The 20955-nt window shown below is 42.0% G+C and overlaps 1 protein-coding gene and 1 long non-coding RNA gene across 3 annotated transcripts in view; one reads left to right on the top strand and one right to left on the bottom strand.

Moving 5' to 3' along the window:
- Positions 1-20955, top strand: part of RORA (RAR related orphan receptor A) — a 722772-nt gene that overhangs the window by 567089 nt on the left and 134728 nt on the right. The window lies entirely within an intron of this gene.
- On the bottom strand, positions 5847-13811 carry LOC147580254 (uncharacterized). The gene is made up of 3 exons (XR_015252688.1): positions 12848-13811; positions 9283-9359; positions 5847-7965 (listed from the first exon to the last, which is right to left on the bottom strand). It is a non-coding gene; the product is annotated as an uncharacterized LOC147580254 (long non-coding RNA).

The following is a 20955-nucleotide window of genomic DNA, read 5'->3' as shown; positions in this document are numbered from 1 at the left end:
TGGCTTCCCTGCTGTTCTCATAACTTCCTGGGAAGGTGAGAAAGATACACAGACATTCCTACAGCCACTTTGGTTACTAATAAGTCTCAGAGAAGCCTGTCACGAGGTTCTGTCCAAGTTGCCCCACACTGTCCTGAACCTTCCTTCTCAGTTTATTTATTTATTTGTTCCCATTCTAGAGCAGCCAGCAAATGATTTCACACCTTTTTGTTTAGCTGCTAAAAGCAACACAATAACTCCCCTCAGGGCTGCCTCTGTGGGTTCCAAAAATAAAATGGGCTCATTTTCATGCTAAGCATGCAAAGGCTCGTAGGAATTCTAAAGAAAGGCAAAGGAAGGAAAGGAGGAGAAAAGAGGGGTCAGGCTGGGGGTGTTGCTGTGGAAGGTCAGCTTCTGCCTCCAGTTACCAGCTGCCCCTGCCAGAAGGGATAGGTAAAAATAACAGACCGTTCTTAGGCTACAAATTAAAAGGTGATCTAATTCAACCCTGTACTCTCCAGCCTTATCGGCTATCCCTAAACCCAGGGTTATGCTTGGAACACAACCTGTCTTTCACCAAGGATATGGAAGAATAGTAGCCTCCTTCAGCTTTCCAGAGAAGAAATCTCTTGGGCAGGAAATAGCCAGTAACTTGCTTCCAGGTGAGAATATAAAATCACGGATCTGTGAAATTCTAAGTTAACTTCCGAAACTCAAAGTTTTCTGGGCTTGAGCTGTTGTTTAAACGGCACTCATCGTATCCCATATGTTACTGGTAGAACGGTATGTGATACAGATCACATAGTATTATTAGTCCCTGCTAGCCAGCCTGGAATGTGTGAAGAGATTTCCGTGAGAGCTTGCTGGAAGTGTCTGTGCTGGCCACCTGCAATAAGAGGAATCCTTGCTCCTCTGCCTGCCCCCAAATTTAAACATCCAGTGATGGTACCTGCTCGTTGTATTTACGGGCAGGCTTTTGCTTATGTATGAAGACAGACTGTTGGAAATTCTCTCCATTTGTTGAGTCAAAATCTGCTTTCCGGTAGCTTCTACTCATTGGTTCTAGATTTGTCCCATGGCGGTTGCAGCACAGAATATGCCTTTTTATGAGAAACCTTCAAATATTTGACAACTGCCAGCCTTTACAATCTCCTCTCCTTTCACTTAAGCCTTCCCATTTTCTTCTGTTAACACGGTTTCCAGTTTCTTCCCTAGGATGTGATCCAGTTTGCACGGTGTCCCTCTTTTTTTTTAATATTTATTCTTGAGAGAGAGAGAGAGATGGAGTGCAAGCAGGGAGAGGGACAGAGAGAGAGAGAGGGAGACACAGAATCCAAAGCAGGCTCCAGGCTCTGAGCCACCCAGGTGCCCCCACAGTGTCCCTCTTGTAACACAGCCCAGAAGTGGACTCACCTGCCCAGAGCACAATGGTATGAATACCTCCCTGAGCCGAAGAACATACAAGTCACAAAGCCCGAGCTTACCTGAGCCATTTCTTTTAGCAGATGTGTTATGCTGTGGAATCATATTCCCTTTCAAGATCTGTGAAGAATGGATATGCTAAGCCAACTGTAAATAGGATTGCTCAGAAAATCTAAATGCTACTTAAAGGAACACAATTTTTAAATAGTTTAAAAGGATCCCTTTACATACAAATACTCCACATGCAAATTATAAGTCCTTCTTATTTTTTTTTCGTTAAAGCAGATACCCAGAGTGCCTCCGTCTGGCAAACCTAATATAATTTTTTCTATGTTGAGTATTTGAAAAATTTCTAAACTACGTTTCTGTAAAATTATTCTGGGATTCAGACTTTCTGTTCAAGGAATCCTAGAATCTTTTAGAAATGGAAAGGGCATAGAAAGACTGTCAGATCTAGTCACAAACTTTTAAGAAGATCTTACCACCTTATCTTACGTATTCATTCCTAATTCATTCACCAAGTGATTGCTGAGTACTTACTCTGCTCCATGCATTGTTCTAGGCTTATTCAAGATATAGATATAGATATAGATTAGATATAGATATAGATATAGATATATAGATATATAGATATATGTAGATATATATATATATATATATATATATATATATATATATAGTCCCCTTTGTTCAGAGTTTACATTCCCAAGAGGAAAACGGACAAGCAAAATTTCACATAATTCTAGGTCGTGATAGGTGCTCTGAGGAAAGTAAAATAGGCTAGGATAGACACACTAGGTGAGGAAAGACAAATTTTAGGAGGGACCACCTGCCCGAACCGTTGAAAAGGTTTCAACCGCTGCAGAAGCTGGAAGAAGCTTCTTCCAGGCTATGCAAACAGCAAAAGCAAAGTCCCCAAGGTAGAAACAAACTTGATGTGTTCTGGGAAGTGAAATTAGGCCAGTACAGTTGGAAAATATTAATAGAAGAAGAAAGTGATAGCAGATGGGAGTCAAAGAAGACAAAGATAAGCAGGGACTAGATCGCACAGAGCATCAAAGGCTGTAGTGAGAAGCTTGGATTTTATTCTAAGTGCGCTTGGAGGGCTTTAGATAGGGGAGTGGCATGATTTAACTTACTTTTTTTTTTTAAAGTTCTATCTACCTGCTGTGCAGAGACAGATTATACAGGGTTTAAAAACAGAGGGAGAGAAACTAGTCAGGAAACTATTGCAGTGCCCTGGCAAGAGATGACAGTGGCTTGTACTGGTGCAGTAGCCATGGAAATAGAAGTGGGTACATTCTGATTATATTTTGGAGGTACAACCAGTAGGACTTGCTAAGAGAAAAACCACTGGAGTCCAGGGAAGCTTAAGTGACTTGCCTAACAGGGAAGAAGGAGAAGGGCACCGAGCAAAGATAAGTACTTAGCCGTGCCATGTACTTCAATCCTATCATTAGTCCTAATAATACTGTGAGAGAGATAGTAGTTTACCTACGTTTTATATAGAAGGACCCTGAGGCTCAGAGTATTTCAGTAACTCCAAATCAGACATAGGGTCAGGTTAAGGTAGGATCCAAACTCAGGACTCTTTGACTAGGTATCTCATAGTATCTTCCCACTCTACCACATTGTTTTCCAAAGTGATGGCAGAGGGGGGACCTTGAGGGCAGACTCTGGGTTAGAGCTCCTTCTACACACCTTTTCTTCAAAGTTACTGATGCTTAATGAGAGCCACTACCGTCATTTGCTACAGATGCCCCAGTGTGCCATTATATTCAACCAAAGCTAAGATGCCTCTCTCCTCTTTCCATTCTTGCCCCCTTCCCTTGCAGCTCAACCTCTGAGTGGAGGTCCACTCCTCTCTCTGCAGTTTAACTGCCAGAGACACGAGCCCCTGGACCTGCCTCCCTTCCTGAGGAGCTGTAGCTGGAAATTGCTCGTGCAGGCCGATGACAACTTATCTATATTTAGCAGAAAAAGTGGTCGCAAGGATCTGTCCAGCTCAATTTTTTTTACAGCTTCAATGTTCAGAATCTCACAGACCATCTCTCCCGAAAGGCACATTGGCCCTGACAGTATCTGAGTGGAAGGAAGTTTCCTCCATCTCACCGGGTTATCCACTAGAAGCCTTGTTCCAAGAAATTACGTGGACGCCCATCCTAGAGCAAAGATGTGACATGCGCCGTGCTCCCCCACCCCCAACACCAACAGCTGCTGGCACTGTAGGCACTTTGATGACTTTCAAGTGTTACTCTAAGACAGGAAAACAAGCACGGAAGGTTTGAGGGGGAAATGGACTATTACATAATTGTTTATGTGTTTAAGTGATACGCACCGCGCTTGATTTTTATTGCTTTTCAATGTGGCATGGAAAAGAAATACAAAGTGCCGTTGATGGTTTAAGAGCAAAGATAAACTTGCCTGGGGTGGGGAGGTGAAAAAAGTGCAGCAGGTATTCTCAAGCGCTTAGTATGATGAAATCATTGCCACGGAGGCTGATTATCACTTGTACTTAAAGTAACTTCATTCGAGGATGAGGCACAGTTTAGCTTTTCTGGAGCCCGACTAAACCAGATAGGGTATATTGTCCATGACTCTGACCTTCCTCACTGTTGGTCAGCCAGAGAGAATTATCTACTAATGAAAAGCAGAACGATTAAGAAGAGCAAAGAAAACAGGATAGTAGAGACCATTAAAGAAAAATGGGAATTTTCAAGACAGTGAGAGAGCGCCAATTGGATCACAGAAAGGGAATTTACAGGGGAAAAGAATTGTGTCCAGGGAGCACTTACTTACACACAGCCCTCTACTTTCTGACACGCAAGATGTATCAATCCTTGGTTGTCAAGAGAAAGAAAACCTACTGTGAAAGGGTTTTTATTAGCTTTAGAAATAGAAATTTAAAAAAAAAAAAAAAAAAGGTTTTTTCATACCTGCTTCAAGTCCCCAACTTCATTTTGGGTTAAATCTTATTCGGAGGAAAAGCACTTAGTTTAGAAATGTCCTGTCTCATTTTCACAAAATCTCTTCTAATGAGAGGAGTTTTAGTGTTGCTATATTTACTAAGGAAGAGAGATGGAGAAGTAGAAAACCCACTTTTTGTACCATTGCACTTCTTGGGGCTAAAGCTTCCCATATTGTATTCCAGAAGTTAATTAATTAACAGACCATTATTAAGGGGGCAGGAAAAACGTATGGAATTTGGGGTAAAATGAAAACACAATTAAACTTTTAAAAAGAGCAAGAAAAAAGTCACCTAAAACCTCAACACTCTAAGATTTCACTGTTAATAAGCCTTAAAAAACAAAACAAAATTATTTGGCACATCCTTTCTAGAACCTTAATGGGACCACTGTAATTCAGGCTTTCTCTCATGTATCATTTTGTGACAGTTTCTGGCAATTTTCTACAGGTCTATGGGTTGGTATCTTTACTGGTGCCCCAGGAGTCCAAGCAGAGGTGATCTTCTAGCATTAAATATCTTAATCTCCTCGCTGGACATTTTCTTTGCTTGAGATGAACAAAAAGATATATAATTCTTCTTTTTTATATCACTGTTCCCATGACTATCAAGAAACCAAGAAAGTCCTTCCTGATTTTCTGTGTCATAGCATGAGCTCCATCCTTCATAGACACAAGAAGAACTATATTTTTCAACTAAGACCTGAAACTTCAAAGGCAGACATCCTCTTTAAACAGTTTTCTTTGTATATCATCTTGGCCATCTTTTAAGGAATTCAGTGTAAGAGCTAAAAAGAACTTCTAAAAAAATTGGGGGTGATGAAACTACTGGCAAAAGAATAGGCAAAGAAATCAGTTAGAAAACCCCCAGATTGGGGCGCCTGGGTGGCGCAGTCGGTTAAGCGTCCGACCTCAGCCAGGTCACGATCTCGCGGTCCGTGGGTTCGAGCCCCGCATCAGGCTCTGGGCTGATGGCTCGGAGCCTGGAACCTGTTTCCGATTCTGTGTCTCCCTCTCTCTCTGCCCCTCCCCCATTCATGCTCTGTCTCTCTCTGTCCCAAAAATAAATAAAAAACGTTGAAAAAAAAAATTTTTTTTAAATAAAAAAAAAAAGAAAACCCCCAGATATAATCTTGCGTATGTAAGAATAAACTGAAATATCTATATATGGAATACATAAAAAAAACTGTAGGGACAAGTAGTCAGCAAGTGACCCTATGATAATTGTTAGCTTATCAGGAAAAGAATTATTTTTTATCATACCATATAACAAGATCTAGATAAAGAAATATTATTTTTCAGAAGTTAAATAGCTAAAAGAGTAATCTCTACATATTTATCTATTCTAGGTGGGTGAAGATTTTTCTGTACTTTAAAGCAATGGAAGAGGTCACTGAGTAAAGGGTCAATAAGTGGAAATATGGAGTAATACAAAATTTCCATGTGTCAAAAATAACCATAACAAAATCAGAGGCCAAAAAGCCAAATGATAAGAAAATGTATTTTTTTTTTCCAAAATGGAGGCACAAATCATCTTATTATATAGTGTCTATATAAATTAATGAGCGTATCAGATAAAGGTCATGAGCTGACAATTCATAGAAGAGAAAATACAAATAGCTAATTATACAGTAAACAATTTTCAGCCTCACCAGTGAATACCAAGTTAAATAATAGGGACCTAACAAAGAAGCAAAGATTTTCAAATTACGTTAGTCAGTGCAGTCAGAGTTTCAGGAAGACACTGATACACTGTGTTAATACAAATTAATACAACGTTAAAAATGATTACACTCTTTGATCTGGTGTTTCTCCTTCTATTAGACTATTCTAAGGTATTGATTTAAGGGGTGCCTGGGTGATTCAATGGGTTAAGCATCCAACTCTTGGTTTCAGCTCACGTCACGATCTCACCATTCCTGGATCGAGCCCTGGGTCAGTCATAGCTGTCGGCGCAGAACCTGCCTGGGAGTCTCTCTCTCCCCCCACCTCTCTGCCCTTCCCACATATGCATGCTGTCTGTCTTTCAAAATAAATAAGTAAACTTAAAAAAAAAAAGAAAGAATTTGAAAGGCTAACATTTATGCATACACATAAAACGTTAATTTAGGTATGCCCTAAATGTCCAAAATTAGGAAAATTATTAACAAATTATAGCAGAGTCATATGATGAAAAATTATACTGCCATTAAAACAATATTTAAAGAATTAATAATGGCATGAGGAAATACTTTTGATGGATTGAACAAAACATGGTGTGTGAAATTCTCTGTAAAGAATGATCTCAGTTACATGAAGATAAATCCTAGGAAAGAATACTGGAACCATTCTTAACTGTGGTTGCATTTGACTAACAGGATAAGATTTGGTGATGTTTCTGCATGCTTCTTTTAACGTCTTTCTAAATTTCAAATTTTCTACCATGTGTATGTATTATTTTTAGAACCTTATGAAAAGAAAGAAAAATTGAATGTGAAGGGGTTTAGAGCCTGCCACCCTAAGACATGCCATTCTGGGGTAAGGCTTAATTTGAGCCTCAGTTTGACAATTGAGGAGAAACAGACTCAGGACAAATTCTCTGGCCTCCCCCTCTCTACCAGGAAGGGCTGGAGGACTCTTAAAAAAATTTTTTTAACGTTTATTTATTTTTGAGACAGAGAGAGACAGAGCATGAACGGGGGAGGGGCAGAGAGAGACGGAGACACAGAATCGGAAGCAGGCTCCAGGCTCTGAGCCATCAGCCCAGAGCCCGACGTGGGGCTCGAACTCAAAGACCATGAGATCATGACCTGAGTTGAAGTCGGACGCTTAACCAACTGAGCCACCCAGCCACCCCTGAGGGCTGGAGGATTCTTAACCACCAGAGACTATTCTAGCCTCTTATCAGCCCAGAGTCTGCACCAAAGGAATCTAAATAACAAACCTTACTAAAAACAATCTTTATCTTCTGTCGGTTTCCCCTCATATATCTCTTCCTACAGTTTGCCGCCCCTAGAAGTCTAAAACCCTTTTCCTTCGTCTTGTCACTTCTCCACAGGTGTATCTTTCTTTGAGTTATTCCTCATTAAGTATTCCACGTGTTGTGTGCTGCATGAATCAATAAACTTGCTTGTTTTTCTCTCATTCGCCTGTCCTTTGTCAATCTAATTTGCAGGAATGAACCCAAGACAGGTAGAAGAAAAAGAAAAATTTTCCTCCCCTACAGACTACTACAATGATGATGATGATGATGATGATGATGATGATGATAATAAAAGAACCAATGGTAGGCATCCTTCTCCTTCAGCAGCTTCAGACTGCCTTCTACTTGATGGCAGGCCTAGTTGGATACCTCCAAGCCCATAGAGGCACTAGTATGTACTACGAGTCAGCTTACTCAAAAGGGCAGATTGCTAGGTGTTCTGGGGAAGAGGGTGGATAGCTATTGCCCTTCTTCTTTTTCTTCTTCCTCCAGGTTTAGTTTCCTCTTCTCTTTCTTCCTTTCTCCCATACTTGATCCAAGTAAAAGCCAGGAATTATGAGCACCGTACCTCAACTCCTTTCTCAAAGTGGTGACGTAGGGTTGCTTTCGTCTCTTTCTCCCAGTCTGATAAGATAGACCTGAAAAGGAGAAGAACACGGGTTTCCTACGTGGGTAGAAGGAATGGTCTCTGTAAGGAATTGGACGAGCTTCTCCAACCCTCTTCTTGTAGACTGCATCTGGATATGCACCGAACACACTTCCTGAAGGAGTTCATCCAAGAAACGAAGGGAATGTTTAACCTGAACAAAAATATTTTGGTATTTCACAAGGGTAACTCTTAGGGCGACAAACCCCGTGACTACTAATGCTACCACACCACAACCTCTAAGTGAGGCAGATCTGAAAATAAAGGCATTAAGAATGCAGTCTTGCCTGGAGTTGACTCAGGCAGAGAATAGAAGACACAAAGGCTCAGAATGTGTCTCCAGCCAAGTCCAAGGTTTTATTTTGTTCTGTTGAAATTAAAAGCAAAATGCAGGGTGTACTTTCCCTAACTCATTTGCCCTAACCATTTCAAGCGTGTTTCTGTTGCCGAGGGAATTGAGGGCCAAGTCTCTGATTCATTTCCCCGATGCAACAAAGCATCCTTGGGAGAAAGCGTCACTGTCTTTCGCATGCATTTGCAAAGCCTTTAAGGTGTTCTTTCCCCTTTAAGTCTCATAGCTGTATTCTGATTGCAGAAAGCACATTTTAAATCAGTAGAGGCAAATGGAATCAAAATCTATCAAGAAACGCCTTTTTAAGGATGATAGCTTCCTCCAGTTAAATTACTATATTACTAATTGTGGCTATTTTCTTCTTTTTCTTTATACCTAGAATCCAGAAACTAGGAAAATCTAGCTTTTTCCTCTCTCTCTCTCTCTCTCTCTCTCTCTCTCTCCTCTCTCCTCTCTCCTCTCTCTCTCTCTCTGGATTTGAAGCTCTCTTTTCTTCCCTCTCCCCAAAAACAACAAAAAAATTTATTCTAGTCAGGCTAAAACACATAATTCAGCAATATGCCACCATCACCCTAAGGTTTAATGTTCTTTCCACTGAAAATAAGTAAAAATAGCACATTGTCCTCAAACTTGGTGGTTCAGAAGAGAAGCACGTGGGGAGAGGATAACCTAACAGCTATCTTTAAATTGCACTTTGAGGGCCACAGTTATTCGCACTCTTCCCTTGCCCTGAGGCTGCACACCCCGATGCGCAATGCCATGGTCATGCTCGTGGCTGCTTGGTCTGGGTGACAGAAACCATTAAAGACAAGCACAGGGCCCAGCTGCCCTTCGTGGGTTTTATTAGCTTACTTGTGTAGGAGGAAAACGGCGTCTGAAGGGCTCTGGACTCACTAACCAAAATGTTAATGGCTTAAAGACAGTGAGAAATTAGTTAGTGAGAGGTTTATCAAGTACTTGGAACAAGAGTTGACTTTCTGTGAAACATCACCCTGGACCCGAAGCCAAAACCTCTCTCTTGTCTTCAGTTGGACCTGAAAAGAATAATCATGTCAGAATTAGTAAGGCAAACAACAGCAAGTGAGGAATGAAAACAAGCTGATGTTAAATAGAGCTGAGAGCAAAATACCTAAGCTTCAGTCATTACAGAAGGGGTGGGATTTAAGAAGTTAAAAAAAAAAATGGTAGCACTCCTTCTGAATGTGACCGTCTGGTGGCTTTGAATCTCTCAGGCAGGACTCTGAGGGGTTGCAACTGGGAGGTGATGTTAACTGGCCTCCTTAGAGTTCCAGTTGAAGTGATTTTTCATGGGAGTGTATGTGTTTCATATCTTTTTTTTTTTACTTATTAGGTAAGATAAACAATTACAATTTAAAACTCTGTCACTACAGGGGTGCCTGTGTGGCTCAGTCAGTTAAGCCTCTGACTTTGGCTCGGGTCATGATCTCGTGGTTCACGAGTTCGAGCCCCACGTCAGGCTCTGTGCTGACAGCTCAGAGCCTGGAGCCTGCTTGTCTCCTTCTTTCTCTGTTCTCCCCGTCTCACACTCTGTCTCTCTCTCTCTCTCTCTCTCTCTCTCTCTCAAAAATAAATAAACCTTAAAAAAATTAAAAAATAAAAATCTTTAAAGTTTCCCTGGTAAAAAGTCTTTATATGTGTTTCTCAAGAAGAAACTATATACAAGACTTGGGTTGGGAAGTTGATTTTAATCATGGTTTCTGTTAATAACTCAGCAATTTCACACGATTCTCCACTTTTACACTAGAGTTTTTCCTTGTGTAAAATGGGAAGGATGATAGAAAGTCTGAACTTGGGGACTTGCCTTTTGGCCTGCCCAACGACGCCTGCCTTTTGGCCAATACCCAACTCTTCTCGGCCAGGATCACACATTCTGCCAGTTCACAAGAGCCAGAATTACTCATAACTACTAATTACTTGTAGTGTCAAAGATCTCTGGATTCTCTGATGAAGGGGCTTTAAGTTCCATGTCATATTATCCAATTGCTAAGCGTTCGTTTTACGGACATAGGGACGAAGAGCACAGAGATCAGGCTGTGCATCAAAGGAAGTTTAGAAAAGCTTAGAGAAAGGTTTTCTGTGTATTCTAAGTGGAGGAAGTGCTTCATGGTCTGACAAAAGTCACCTAATATTTCCACACAATAAGCTTCTCCGAAATGAAATACTTAAATTAGATAGTAACATAAGGTCATCAAAAGTTGACCTTCTCTTTCCTTTACTTGAAAGTGCTCTGTGGTTCTCTCCTAGCAGCACAAACCTGTGTGATGTGTGATATTGGTACTGTCATTTTACTGGGGCTACCACGGCATCACCTGGTCTGGGTGTTCTCAGATCCCAGGGCCTGCGCATCATTGGGATGGAGTTTTCACAAAACCAATGACTATACATCGGAAGGCTGCCAACTTTCTTTAGGAAGCATTGCTTTTTTGGGGCACCTGGGTGGCTCAGTCAGTTAAGCATCCCACTCTTGATTTAGGCTCAGGTCATGATCTTACCATTCATGAGACTGAGCCCCAGGTTCTGCACTGACACCATGGAGACTGCTTGGGATTCTCTCTGCCCCTCCCAGTGGTCTCTGTCTCTCTGTCTCTGTCTCTGTCTCAAAAATAAATAAACATTAAAAAAAAAAAAGTACTGCTCTTTATTCTAAGAGTGTGTCCTTCCTACTTTGGAGATGCTCAGATGTTACTTTCTTTTATGAGTTAACAATAATTGAAAGTGGCAGTGTGGTATTTTTTAACATTTTATTTGATCAGATTTAAACTTGGCAACAATAAATAATATTAATCTTCTCACAGTGTCACAACTTTCTTTTCTTTTTACATTTTACTGGTCTGTAAAACCCAAACTCTGGAAAACATCAGTCTGTGGCTCGTTCTGTCTATATGGTAATAGGGAGGATGCAGATAATTGCCATTTTCAACCTAGCATATCACATTCTTTCCCTACTAAAACATGTGTCCCAGCCAATGATAAGTAGGACACCCAATGTGGTTGAACTGTATTCCTGTCTCTACCCTCCACCATAGGGGTTCCTAAAATTAAGCAAGTGAAAGGTCAAAAAAGGAGGCAGAGGAAAAAAATAATCTGGATAACAAATGAACTGGCTAGTTAATGCAGCCAGTGTCAAATGACAAGAATAAAAGCATGTTCCATGCAATATTTGGAACACACTTACACTAACGAATTATTGTTTATTTTTAATTTAAATTTAACTGGATTTTCTGTAGTTTATCTGGCAATCCTATATCCAAGATTATATGACCCTTTAGAAAATACATAGGTACTCTATCATCTAAACATTTCACATTTAGATATGAAACCTAGACAACATAAAGACAACTAAAAGAGTATTTTAGTAATAGCCACTTACATGTATTTCATGAATAGCTATTTATAGGGAGAGGCTACTTCAATTCATATTTTATTACATACGTTGTTCCTTTTTTATTGTAAATGTTTATTGATTTATTTTGAGAGAGAGCGTGATAGAGTACTCACGAAAGCATACCAGCCTTCAGCTGAATCAGGAGAAGAGTAAAAGAAGTTACCTTGCTCCCAGTTGGCTGACATTATGAATGAGCTCATACACAGTGTTTACAAGTAGTTCCTGCCGAGCCACTCAGCTGCCCACTTCTGAGCCGGCTGCTCAGGTGATGCAGAATAGTTCCCTCCAACCCTCTCTGATGTTTCAGGATCCGAAAGGTTGTGGGTGGGAAGTAAGGAGAAAAGCTAGGATCCTGTGAAATGCTCTTTGATGGACTCAGCTTGCAGCCAACGCAATTGTTCTTTGTTTCTTACTTTTCCTTCCCATGGTAAAACTGACACAAAGTTTAAAAGTCTACATTTTTCCCCCCACCATGCTACGTGGCAAATGTAGATTTCCTCACCTTAGCTTGAAACAAAAGTAATAATAAAACTGTCAAGTAGCACTAGTAACCTCTCTGGGTGATATTTGCAGGGAAATTACTTTCCATCTGCAAAGTTGACACCTATTTTCTGTTAGGGAAATGAATTTAGATGAGCTCAAGATTGGCAGGGAACTAGGAGTCTAGGTCAGATACCTGGTGTGCCTTTCATTACAATGAATGTGAATGTGTGTGGTGTTTTGTTTTATTCTCCCCCTCCCCCCGCCGCCACCTCAAGGTTGTTGCAGAAGTAATGCGAGGGGGGAAAAATACGGTGAACAGTGTTCATAGATTCGAATAAATGGAGACTAAAGATCAAAATGTAGAACTGGAGCCGATTTTGTGGTCAGTCCTCAGAGGGGCTGCTTAGGGTTGTCATGGGAAGCAGTGTTAGGTCTCACCAGGCTCAGGCGCAGTCTGCCAGACTGACTCTGGGCAGGTTATGTTGTCCTCTGGACATCAGGTTCCTTCCTTCTCAAATGAAGGGACTACATAGGCTAATACTAATATGGCCCCTTCTAGCTCTGACGTAAGGAGGCACAGGGGAGAGGACGAATTTTGGAGTTACCAGTTGTGAACAGAACTCATCCACTTACCCTCTGGGGATTCGAAGGCTATATTTTTGAAATAACAGACTTGCTCTCTGATCTCGTGTGCTGACCTTCCGATGTACAAGTGCAATCATTCTTTACGCCTTCCTCTGCCCAGCCCTGTCTTGTCAGAGAAAGATCAGTTGGACCCTGTTCTTGGTCTTCCTGGGAACCCTGTGAGCTCTGTCACAGACTGTCCCTCTGGACTCCCATACACACAAGTCACTGTTATCTTTCTTTTTCAAAGCTGTTACTTAGGTTGGATGAAAAATAAGCAGAGTTCAACCATCATAATTATTTACACGGGTACACAAAGACGACACGTCCCATGTTTTTTGTTTTTAAATCATACTCTGGACTCTCAGAGTTTCTTTGCCATGTGCTTTCCAGGCCTTTTCCCCCTGAGCTTATTCCAGTCAGAATCTGTATGAAACACTGCATTGGTCCGTGTTTTGAAACTGAATTTGGATGGGAAAATACATACTTTCCAAGGTCGGCGGTGTATACACAGATTCTGTCCTTTATAACCATGTAGGAAACATGGTGGAAAATAAAGATTTCTTTGGGATCCTTTCCATTCTGAGCCCAGAATGGAAACAATTGCATTCTTCTAGATTTCCTCATGCTTCCGAAATGGCTGTCCTTTCCTAGTATGAAATCCTATCGAAAAATCCAAGTGTTCACCTTCCGTGTTGTCCACAGTGTGCTTTTTTCCCTCGCGTTTGTGCCAACACCAGAGAAGTTCATTGGGGTACCTCCCTGGCCTCTCAGGAGCTCTTGTGTTGTTCTAATTCATGGGATACATTCTCAATTTATGCAGACATTCCTCCAGCCCCTCCCCCTTCCTTGACCCTAGTTTTCCCTTATTCCCCATTCTTTGTCCTATGAACCCTTGTTGCCCTCCCCAAGGTGGAAAATTACTGGACAACCTCTACCTCTGTGCAGCCCACACCTAGAGCATTGGCCTTTGCCCAAGTTATGCCACCCCATTTGAGATCACCTGACACCATTGTGATCAGTCTCATGACCTGGCAGCATCCCACCTGCCTGCCTGGTTCACTCTTGCTCCATTCAAGTGCCTCTTACCAGCAGGTGCTCATGCGTCTTCTTGTCACTCAGGCTCATCCAACACCCACCCTTTTATTCATTCAACAAGATAATTCAAGTACCTCTGTTTGCCGGGGAATGCACTCTGCCAGAGTAACTCAAAATTCACTACTTGTCCTCAAGGAGCTTAGACTCCAGGGAGGGAGACTGACAATAAAGGGAACGATGAATCATCGGAAACATTGAGAAAAGTTGTGAAGAAAACAGACAAGATCTCTGGACACAGTGGCAAGTTGAGCCTATTTTGGATAATGTCATCTGCAGAACTTGCATTTAGCCCTGCACCTAAACAATGAGAAGACATCAGCCATGGGGAAAAGAGGAGTTGGAGGTGTCTCTCAGGTTTTGGGCTCAGCATGTGAGCAGACTCTAAGGCAAGAACCAGCCTGGTATGCTTGAAAACTAAAAAAAGCCTCTCTAAATCCTCCCCACTTTTCCAGGGCCTTCCTTCACATAGATCTTTGCTGCCTGCACCCACTCACCCTCGTTAGTCCATCTCCTGAGCTGTCGTAGGTCATTCTCTCAGTTCCACTTATTTGACACTTGTTTGCATGTTGCCTTTTATTATTCAGCTGTGTGGAAGATCTTTACAGAACTTGAGGTCCATACTTCATCTCTCCAAAAGCATCAATCAGGGTTCTGTTTATATAGGAGGTACCAAAGAAGCACTTGAATTTAATTCTGTTCAATAACCATTAATCAAATGCCTGGTCTACACTAGGTGGTACATGCTAAGTATTTAGCTCAGGGCTAGTGTTTAAAAATAAATAAACCCCAATCTAGCCATGAGCAAAAAAAAACATCAGATAAACCCAAACTGAGGGGTATTTTACAACATACCTGCTCAGTATGACTGAAAGCTCTCGAAGTCATCAAAAACAAAGTTCAAGAAATTCTCACAGACCAGAGAAGGCTAAGGAAACATGACAACTAAATGTAATGTGGTACCTGGATGACATCCTGGGACAGGAAAAAGACGTTAAGGAAAAATGAGTGAAATCTGAATGAGCTATGAAATTTACTTGTCACATAGCCATGTTGATTCCTTAGTTGTAACAAACATACTATAAATCTATAAATCTGAAATTATTCCAAAATAATTTGTTTAAATTAAAAACGAATGAACAAATGACCAAGCCATGGTCCCTGCCTCTGTGAGTTTACACTCCAGTAAAGAAAACATATATCTAAATAAATATTGGCAGGACAGCATGGTAACAGCAACAACAAAATTACATGCCGAGTACAGAAGGAGCCCACATGAGGGCATGCTGACCTCTGAGAATTTAGGGAAGGACTCACTGAGGCGGGAGGGGAATGCCTGGAGCTAGGTTTTGAAGGATCACTAGGAGTTTGAAGAACGAGGAAGACAAGCCTAGAAAAGATTGATTCCGGGCGGCTGTTGACGCCTTTGACAAGGCATACAATCCTTTCAAGCAGTTTAGCTTTGACAAAAGGGAAGAAAGAGAGAAAAGCAGATAACAGCTTGGGCATTTGCTACAAATTATGGTACAACAGTTAGCAGTCTCATTGTTTGTAGCTAGGACTCAACTGCCCACGGCAGCTGACCCACAGGGCCTCTGAGTGGAGCCCACCAGGCCTCCCTCCCATCACTCTCCACCAGCTGTTGAGGCCATCTGTTTGGTCACCTTGGACTCCCCAGTACAGTGGGGCAAGGCACATGCCCAGTTTCTGGAGGTGGATAGATAATGGGAAAGGACATGAATGCAGAGAACCACAGGAGGCAGTGACTTGGGGACTGAGGCAAGAGCTCAGTGGTCAGTCATGGGCCATTGTCTCCAAACTGGACAGGCCAGAATGTCTGCCACACCCATAGCTGGAGGTAAAGGAGGTAGAAGGCAAATCCATGGAGAGCAAGGGCTTTGCTTTATTGGCGCTGTGTCCCCAGTATCGCAATGCTTGGCTTAAGGTCAGTTCTTCAAAAAGGAAATTGGTGAGTCTAGGACAAGACTAACCCCATGAGGCCTGGTAGCCCTCACCACAGGTAAATGAGACGGCCAGCCCACAGGAAGTGGCTGTTGGAAGGATGACCTCTCAAATTCTCTCTCATGGGACTGAACAGGAGATCTGAAGATGAGGAAGCAGTTAGGAGACAGCTGACAAGCAGAGGGGACCTTGAGGTAGGAGAGGGCCTCAAAGGACCCTGTGGGAGCTGGTGTTATAGAGGCGCAAAATGACCGAGTGAGCCCAATAGGTAGTGAATAAGCCAGCTGCTGTCAGAACAGAGAAGCAACATCAGGTCCCTTGTTGCCACAAAGCACTTAGCACAGTGCTGGCACCCAAGTGCTCCGTAATTATTATTTTTGAAGTTGTTTTATTATTTGTATTGGATTCCTACGAGAACAGTGCTATTCTCATTGCTTCACATGTATCCTTTCAATAAGTGTCCCCTCACTTAGTGAGTTGTTGTTCCTTACAACCAAAACAACAACAACAAAACACACACACACACACACACACACACACACACAATTCCAAAATTATCCCTGGTCAGAATTATAGCAAGTATGTTTGGCATAGCTCGGTGTGTGTGTGGGAGGGGGGGGCGAGGCCCTAATCCCTAGGGCTCATTTTCTCTATCAGTCCTACAGCAAAGGTCCCTACATACTAAGACCTTTGTCTGATAGATCTGGTACAGATCAAGGATTTCCTGGTTTGGGGAGAGTTAGGCCACAGGCACGAGGCTCACTCACCCTGAATTGAGCTGTAGACAACTGGAGAAGTCAAAGGCTGGAAAGCCTGGTGTTGAGATCAACGTGGAAGGCCTTCTGAAGACACATCTCACCCGGCTCCACCCCCAGAAAATGGTACAAAGTTCGTATTTTTACTTTGTCATTTAATCAGTGGTTTCACACACATTAGTATTCTTTATCTTTTGAAAAGGTCACATGGGTACATGATGCAGTATTCAAAAGGATATAAAGTAGAGGTATGCCCTATCTTCTAACTAATGATCACTTTCTAATGCTGCCTTCCAGAAATAATCCATTCTATGGATATAACAGCATGATGAATCCCAACACACATAGTTACATCTACACACACACACACACACACACACACACACACACTCTGTTCTGCATATTGAGTTTTTCGATTCCCACTACCACCCTAGAGCTAATTCCATATCAAGGCACACAGAGCTGCCTTAGTCTTTTTTTTTTTTTTCAACGTTTTTTTTTAATTTATTTTTGGGACAGAGAGAGACAGAGCATGAACGGGGGAGGGGCAGAGAGAGAGGGAGACACAGAATCGGAAACAGGCTCCAGGCTCTGAGCCATCAGCCCACGGACCGCGAGATCGTGACCTGGCTGAAGTCGGACGCTTAACCGACTGCGCCACCCAGGCGCCCCTGCCTTAGTCTTTTTAACAACAGTGCTACACAACATTTTGTGGATACACCAGCAGCTATGTAATCCCCTGCTAATCAGTGTTTAGGTTGTTTTCAGACCTCAGTAACACAAACAGTGCTGCATTGAATATCCTCAAACATATACCAGTTTGCCCTCACGCAGATAGATGTGCAGGATAAATCCCTAGACATGGAATTGTTAGGACAATGGGAAAGTTGACTTGTAGTGTCATTGAGTATTGCAATGTGGGCCTCCATAGAGAATTTACCAGTTTAAACGTCCACCAATAACATATACACCAACACAGAATAATAACCAACACAGAATGCATAGTTGCTTTTTTATTTTTATTGTCTTAAAAGGATTTAGTTTTGTAGCACATATGAACATAAAAGCAAAAGCCTTTTGCATGGCTTTTTTTCTGAAGCCTAGTCTGTCCCTCTGAATGTCTCTCTCTTCTCATCTCCTGGGAAGGTATGTGCACCCATACAATGGCTTGCCCTCTCCCCATTGGAGACTGATTTTTTAAAAGCTTTAAGTCTTTCTTTTTCATATTGCAATGGGTTTTCATCTTTGGTGATTTTCATTTGCAAAAAAAAAAAAAAAAAAAAAAAAAAAAAAAAAAAGAAAGTTTTCACTGAATCTTGCATTCCCCAATGTAGAGGGTCTCTTAATCTTTCCAGAAAGCAATTGCTGCTGCCAGTATGCCAGGACCTATTTCTTCATTAATTTTTCCAAAGCCCTTATAATACTGAGGGGACTGATACCAGGGCCGATAATGCCCAGTAATTCTCGGTATTTACAGAGCTTCTTTGTCTGAGATCTCAAAGCACTTGACAGCATTAAATCATCTTTCCCTTGTCTCCCTCAAAAGAATCTTTGAACCTAGAGGGATGATGCACAGAAATGAAATATCTGCTTTCTATCCAGATTGTCTGAAAAGTGACTGGGGAGAGAATACAAACCAACCAACGTAGTTTCTAGCCATTAGCAGCATGTCCCTTTGGTTACTCCAAATTCTGCACTTTTTGTGGGTACATTTCCAGTGAATTATCAATTGTCTGTGTATAAGCAGCAAATAGAAATGTGGTAAAAGGGTTATATGCATCTGGTAAAGGGGTTAAGTGATATCAGGAGCGTTGAGTCCCTGGATGCAAAAACAGGTGTGCTCAGGCCTTCGAGCCTCTTACATTCTCTCTGATCTGAGTCTCTGCCAATCTTCTCTGAGGAAATGTATAAATATGACAAAACACCACTTCCTCTAGCCCAGAGAAAGAACGAAGGGAGGGGGGAGAAGGGAAAAAAAAAAAAGAAGGAAGGCAAGGGGAGGGGAGGACCTGATTCAGATCTGATGTTTCCTTCTCGAGTTGGATAATACCTTAGGAGTTGAAAGCCCAGCCCAACGTCATGCATCTTGTCTGATTCCACTAGTGAGTATTTGCCTTTCTAAAGAGTTTTTCATCTTCACTCCATCCTTCTCCTCCCCATCCTTTCTGACCCCCTAGTCTCCACACCCTCCATACCCTACATGTACCATACACAGAATATCAACCATATAACAAGTGTTTAGCGGGGGAATGTTAGCAAACATCATCTCATATTTCAGATACAGAAACCAAGGGACAGAAAAGCTATAATTTATTTAGTGGTAAGTATTCTATGTTAGGCACACATATCAAAAACTGCATCAACTGGGTCAAGAATTATCAATCAGGGGAGCCCGGGTAGCTCAGTCTGTTGAGTATCTGACTTCAGCTCAGGTCATAATCTCATGGCTTGTGGATTCGAGCCCCGTATTGGGCTCCGTGCTGACAGTGCAGAGCCTGCTTGGGTTTCTGTCTCTCTCCCTCTCCCTCTGCCCCTCCTCTGATCACACTCTCTCTCTCAAAATAAATAAACTTAAAAAAAAAAAACTATTTCTACAAAAAGAGTTATCAATGGGATTGACCTTTTTTTAATTTTTAAATGATTTATTGCACAAATAATATGGAAGATCAAAATAAAAGTGAACATCACTGCAATCCCACCACCCCAACTAAACATTCTGCTTTCCTCCCTCTTCCATAGCCTTTGAAATTCATAGTCCTCATGCACATACCATAGTAACCAGTGTGGGCAAGAGCCCAGAGAGCGGAGCCAGGCAACTTGCACTTCTACCCAATTCTACCATTGACCAACTAGGCTTTAGTCCCTGCATCTATAAAATGAGCATCCGAATAGTATGCACTTTATAGAAATGTTATGAGGAATCAATGAGATAGCCATGTTACAGCGTGTTGCCTGCTCCTATTATTATTAAATTTTGCTTTCTGCTTCTTGAAATGTATCATAAGCAATTACAACAGAATTGTCAGACAGATCCCAAATCCTTACTAAGGTGACTACCCACCCCAGGTGCCACCACTTCTGGGTTCTTGGGGGGTGGGAGGTGGGAAGGAGTCCTTCCTGCAGAGAGAGCCAAGCAGCATCTTTTAGCCCCTCCCCTTTCAGGGCCTCTATAGACTGCACCTGTCTTGGTTTTCACTACTGTCCTGCCCCTGTCACCCTACAAATCTCAAGGTTTCAGGGGGAAAAGTGGGAAAATGAGAACCACAGAAGTCACTTCACTTCACTCCTTAGAGTTCCCAGGGCCTTGGGTGAGAATAGCTGCTTCCCTCTGACCAAATTATGTTCTGATGATTGCTGTTCCTTTTCAGAATAAAGGTAGTAAGAGGCATTGTCATTTTGGTAATTTTAAAACTTAGTATTTTTCATACTCGAAAATTTTTTGTTAATGTATGTCGGCGTATTTCTTAACTTCCAGAGATTTACAGGCATAGCACAAGTAACTCCTATATGCCCCTTTATCACGTTTACACACACATCTATACATACACATATGTGTGTATGGATATGTATAAGAGATAAAGAAAATGTTTCTCTTTACCTCTTTTCCGGGTGGATTTCCTAAAAATGTGGTCTTTCTCTTCCATGACCACAGCAAGAGCGATCATAATCAGGGAATGTGATGTTGATACAACGCGATTCCCCACCCCACAATCTGTTTCTGTATTTTTAAAGCCTCACTTGAAAAAGCAGGTGTGGGACAAAGATGATACATGTACATCACAGCCTAATTAGGCCACTCGTTCACCTGGTGACCTTCTCGCTGGAGTCGTTCTTCAAAGACCTGCTCTAACAAGACTCCCCTGCAAGCCTGTGCGGGCTGCTCTCCCACCTGGTAGAAATCATTTCTCTGCCGGGCAGTCCACTGTGCAGGCCGCGGTGATAGCCCTTTATGTGGTATAGCAACAATTTACCGTCTGTCTCAACACTGGACTAGGAGCTTTTTAGGGTTCCTGGGGCCCACTTGAGTAACTGACAGATAACTGGTGCTCAGGAAATGTTTGCTGGGAAAAAAAAAAAAAAAGGAATGAGCAAATAGACTAATGCAAGCCTCTGCTGAGTTGAATTTGATAAAGAGTTAGGTGGTGGTGTTTTTTTAATCCATCAGATGCAAAGTTCAGCGGTATGCAATACAGTGGATGAAAATATACATGCAGGGGCGCCTGGGTGGCGCAGTCGGTTAAGCGTCCGACTTCAGCCAGGTCACGATCTCGCGGTCCGTGAGTTCGAGCCCCGCGTCGGGCTCTG

This window comes from Puma concolor, chromosome B3 (assembly GCF_028749965.1).
Source record: "Puma concolor isolate L17-30 chromosome B3, mPumCon1.1.hap2, whole genome shotgun sequence".
In the NCBI taxonomy this organism is placed as follows: domain Eukaryota; kingdom Metazoa; phylum Chordata; class Mammalia; order Carnivora; family Felidae; genus Puma; species Puma concolor.
This window is presented reverse-complemented; position numbering and strand designations above follow the sequence as displayed.